This window comes from Acanthaster planci, linkage group LG09 (assembly GCF_054643075.1).
Source record: "Acanthaster planci isolate LZ-2023a linkage group LG09, COTS_SCS, whole genome shotgun sequence".
Lineage (NCBI taxonomy): Eukaryota > Metazoa > Echinodermata > Asteroidea > Valvatida > Acanthasteridae > Acanthaster > Acanthaster planci.
In genome coordinates this window covers 19,503,376-19,508,977 of record NC_141785.1, presented here as the reverse complement: position 1 = coordinate 19,508,977, position 5,602 = coordinate 19,503,376, and positions in this window count along the sequence as shown.

Here is a 5,602-nt window from a genome sequence, read left to right as displayed (position 1 = left end):
CAGCAACACACTCCAAGAGATTGTTTTACGTCCACATAATGCAGGTTGCATGAGCCTTGTGTGGACTTGAAAACACAGTTTTTAGAGGCAGTTCAATTAAAACATAATGACGTCACATTTTGGTCACATTTTGTGTTTTCCCTGTAGGGACTCAATGGTTCTCACTGCCATAGGTAAGCACACGTGTACACTGTAACAGGTCGTTTTTGGGCATGATTATCCATGGCAAAATCAAGAGGAGCAGTCATGGAAGCCATCAAGGAAAATCCAGCTTGAAATAATGTTCTGATTGATGGAACATGAAGCATTTTCTATGTTTTAACTCCTCAAAAACAAATGAATACCCACATTAGGTACATGTACGTACATGTGATGTAAAGGTGAGTGCACTTCAAGGGCCAGATTGTTAGTGAATCCTCACATGTAACAGTGATAGTGGATGGGTTCTGTATTCCTCAGTGGGACAAGATCCTCCAAAAATGTCCATATAGATTTGAAGGTGGTGGAGCTGGTGTTCGGCAGGTTTCCTTTCAAGATTAAATATCATACCGGTACATCATCTGTCCTTATAGCCTGCACCTTGAAGTTATTCACACACACACAGAGGCAGGCACTTGCACCCCCAAAACAAATTAAAAACAGCAATCTTTGAGCAGGTGAACTTCTGTGGAAATGCTGTCCATTCAGCTCCAGGGCCACTGCCCTATTAGGCAGACCCTCCCCCCCCACCACAAGGCCCCAAATTGGTCAATATTTTGATATCACTGGTGATCTGAAACTTGTCAGGAGATCCTGGGTGAGGGTAATTAGTGCATATTTTGCCTTCTTGTCTCCCAACCCGGAGATCATCAGAATGTAAATGTTGAGTAATGAGATAGCGGCTGGGAATTTTAAGAGCCACCCGCTCCTGTGTTGCCAGTCACACCCGTCATTAGCCCCATGGACTCGAGACTCGAAACCTCCAGAGGATGGCAATCTTGGAGACAAGAGAGTTGAAGGGACAATTTTCCATTTTAACCTTGTTACAATCAGCTGTTCCTGCTTATAGGTTTCTGTGACCAAGACATACATGTACATATGTACCGATACCTTGAGTGGCACGTGTTCGTTCACAGTATTCGAATCTCAATTTCCATCCTGCACCAATTGTGAGAGGTTTCCCCTGTTGGGCGTGGGAATTGTATCTGTTATTTTTCTACGTGTGCATGTACTGCAGAGAATCTTAAACTGAGGTAAATTCTGTTTTTATGTTCTTGAGAACCCACTTTAAACAAAGTAACTTTGTCAAGTTCACGTATTCTTCGAATCTTTGTCTTATTACTGTTGATGGTTGGTGGAACATGCAGGACTCTAAAACTGTGTATCGGTCATGTTGTTCAGAGTGATATAGTTTACTTACTGATGATAAACTTTGCCGAATCATGGAACTTCTCCTGAATTTGGTCAAGTGTGATACCAGTGGGATGAAAATCACTAGTGTAAATATGTGCCGGAAATTGGGTGAGGGATGGGGCTTTGTAGAGGGATGACATACCTGCCCATGGAAATTTGAAAAACGAGGGGGGGGGTTGACACCATATGACAAAAGTGGGCGGTGTTCTTGATATAGATATATATATCTTTAATCTACTACATTCAGGCAGAATTTTAAACCAGAATAGTATATTTATAGCTTTGTTGACGATTTTCCTTTTTTTGGAGTGACATTGAATACATCTCAGTTGCTGGGAAGTCATGTGAATTCTTCACAGTCTCTGCTTTAATTTTGTGTTCACCACAATAAAGCGAGGAAGGGAGGAATGATTCAATAGCCCATCCCCCTACCTCAAAAATAATTATCCCGCCCCCTCCGCATATACAACTGTATGCCATGAATGAAATATATACATCATGAAGATGTGCTGAGATTTGAAGGGATAAATCAAATTTTCCTTTGTGAGAGGAGCATCAGATTGTATCATTGCCGTTCAAGACTACATGTGCCTATACATTCCCGAAAGATTTGTGTTTACTGCTTGTTCCCAATAATTCATGTCACACTCCTCATTCTTTGACTGAAGCATAGAGTTAACACCTCAGAGGTGATTCACCAAAAAGAACTTGGTGTTGCAACAGTAAGAAGTACCGGTGAGATGTACATGTAATGCCAAGTGGCCATTGTCAACAATAACCGCTATCTTGGGGGGGGTCTGGGCTGTAATGTTTTATTCATGACCAGGGGGATAGCGTTTTAACACTTCTTAGAGAGTGAAAGTGGAATTCTTTAGCGAGGGTCGATGGTGAATCGTTGGCCTCTTCCTGAGTGAGGACGTTAGGGCACGAAACCGGACACCATTAAGACTCACTGAGTAATACTGACTAACACTTGGGAGAGTGGAAGTTATTGAATGTGCCGGTTTCCATGGTAATGGTTTGAAATTGGCAATTCATCCACACGTAGATTCAGAGTGAGAGATTATGTTTAAAGAAATGTATTTTCTTGAAAGTTCTTCCAAATTTGATTTGACATGTCTCAGGCCACTTTTCAACTTCAAGTCAATTGTGACTAAACTTACAAAGATGTGGTGACATTCCTGAGGCTTAGAATAAATTGTCCCTTAAGACTTGTAGAATCCTGATCTGAATAGGTTCTCTTTAATTGATGACTTCAATGGATTAATCGCCATTCAGAGAACCGGAGATATAAACATTAGTAAGTGGTGCCTGTTGGTCGAAATTATGCACATTTATTGACCTACATACGGTAATGTTTCAAAGCATTTGTATGTTGCAGTCATGAATACATTTTCATGCATTTGACATAAATACATTCATATACATGTATGTTAACTTTTCAAGGCAGTACACTGAATATGCCTGAATACACAGCATAAGTCAAACAGAAAGAACTTGACACATGCAGATTATGCCGCAGGAGGAAATTATTCCGAGTTCACACTGGGGGGAGGGGGCCAACGTTTCCATGATCATGCTTGAAGTCATCGGCAAATAACTAGAAAAAGTCCACGGGCCAGTCGTGTTTGCTCACGCAAATGTGAAATGGGGCACCTCATCTGTTGGTCTGAAAATGAAATTTGTGAGGTTATACTGGGCCGTCTTTGTCATGTCTGTGGGATAATTTACTCCTAAAAGCCATTTAGTTGTCGGCAGCATCACTGAACCATGGCCAGCCAGTGAGCTAATATTTGTGGTCCCTCATGAGTAAAGTCCATAAGATCCCATTAAAGGGGTCTTGCCTGCTGTACCGGTATATGCTTCTGAGGTAAATCTATAGCTGGTCTCCTCTAAGAGTCTTACGTATTTAGTTCAGTATTGTTGTAGAAGCTCCGTTGTGGACATTTTTTTATTTAGGATGTGTGGAAGTAGAAGTCTGGGTAATGACCAAGGATAATATGACTGAGAGAGTTGTCTTGCTTGTTTATGAACCAAATGACGTTTTCATAGTAAAATTCATGTACATGTATGTATGTACCTTCATTGAGATGAGTTTGCCAAGAGAATCTAGCTGCAAAAAAATGTGGAATTGAATTGTGAAATGTGAAACTTGAAAATTCAATAATGAAAGAGGTATCTGCTGTAGAAATTAAAAATAAAGACTTTTTTTCCAAACCAAAAAGGAGAAGAACCTGTCTGGGGTCCATAATATGAAATGTAAAGAATGTGGTCTACTTCAGTACAGCATTTTATTCCATGTTCTTTAATGTATTCATTAGTGTTATTCTTTATCCCTAACCCCTAGGGTGTATGTAAAATCATATCGAAATTGGAGGATTTGGGACTGTTAGGGTTAATGTACATTTATTTAGGCAGATACCGGCACTTTTTAAATTTTCTTTATTATTGTTATTCCGTAAAAGAAAAAAAGCCAAATGAAATTCTTTCTCTTTTTTATTTGCGTGATATTTCCGCCCTTGTGTATCCATGCCAGTCCGCATTTTATTCATGGCAAATTTCCCCCAAGTGTGCTGGGTCCCTGGATTGTTGCTATGGCAATTGCAAATCCATGTTTGTGAGAAAAGGAAGGTACCAGTGTTACGTGTACCTGCACTTTTTTGATATGTCCAGTTTGGAATTTAATGATTATGTTCATCCACCCTGAAATGAAAATCTAAAGATGCCGAGTTTGATCTGGAAGGGTCAACTTATCCGACAGGTGTAAGTCTAACGTAAACACCAGTGTTTGCATTTCTGCTTCCATGTAGAATAAACAGAATTAACAAACATGGGTTTTTGGTGTTTAAGAGGTACCATAGGGATTCAATAAATCCTTGGCAAATTTTTGTCTGCAGCATCAGCAGAACAAATTTTTTTCAACCTCCTGAACCCTTCAAAATCTGTCAAGAGGGTTTGGAGGATTTTGTTGGACTTATTTAATAGGGTACATGTACTTATATACACGTAGAATGTAGTCCATGGGGTTTGCTGCTTCTTGGAAGTTGAAGTACATGTATAAAAATGATAGGTCATCAGATTCCTGTTAAGTGTGGGATTTTGGAAAATTCAAGGAAGGTCCATAGCAAATGTAACAAAATGTCTGTTATTTGCTCTCAGATGTTAGTCTTTGTTCCCCTGTGTTTAAATTCTGTGGCAAAGTGCCATGAGCGATACTGGTACATGTATAGCTCATATTCTACACTACAGGTTTTGCCCTTACACCAACGTACCGGTATATTCATGAACACTGTATACTCGGTGCTTGTCTGAGAGCCTATGAAAAATTCACAAGCTTACTTGGGTAGGATTCGAACCCATAGTTAACCTCCTAATACTAGTACAGAAGTCTTAACCACTCGGCAACCAAGCTTGCCGGGGTCAGCTGGCCGGCTTGAGTCAGATGTCGCAGCGGGTACCGTGAGCTATTTCAAAATGTACTTTGTGTCGGGGTTACACCGATGTATATTTATTCACACTGTATACTCAGTGCATATTTAAGCAGAATGTAGTTAGAGTTTGCTTGTGCCGTGTTCAGATTTGATTATTTTGGTCATGTCCATTGCACTTGTGGTTTTTGGTACTGTTCCAGTGGTTGTAATAGAAATTCCAAAGTCTGATTTGCATGCAGCGTGCAATAAATGGCCGTGAACATTGGGTTTTTAATGCTCTGTTGGCACATTATGTACAGTGCGCAGGCAATTGGGCCGACCCTCATGAAAGCTGATGAAGCATGGGGGTAGGAATGCTCAGTGCAGGTACCTGTGGCCTCAGGAATGAAAAGTGGGTGATAATGTCATTGCACAGGAGTCATGTACAGTTTGCCTACCTGTATTTACATTTTTATTTGTTGACCAGCCCCAGCCCACACACTTTTTATGTATGCACTCCCTTTTATGTCACTGGTATGGAGCTCGATCAACATTGTGTTTTATGCAAGGCAGAATTCCATTGCTATCTTTTCAGCACTTAATTTGTCATGGTGCATTGTGTAATCTGCTGATAAATGATTTCATGACTTGCCTTACTATAACACTGCATTGCTAGCGGTAGCTTACCAAGTACACTATGAACGTCAGTGGTTAGCATAACTTAGTAATGAAAGGAGGAAAAGCTGACAATTTACTGTACCTTTTGGACATGGCATATTCTACATGAACCCTTACATTGT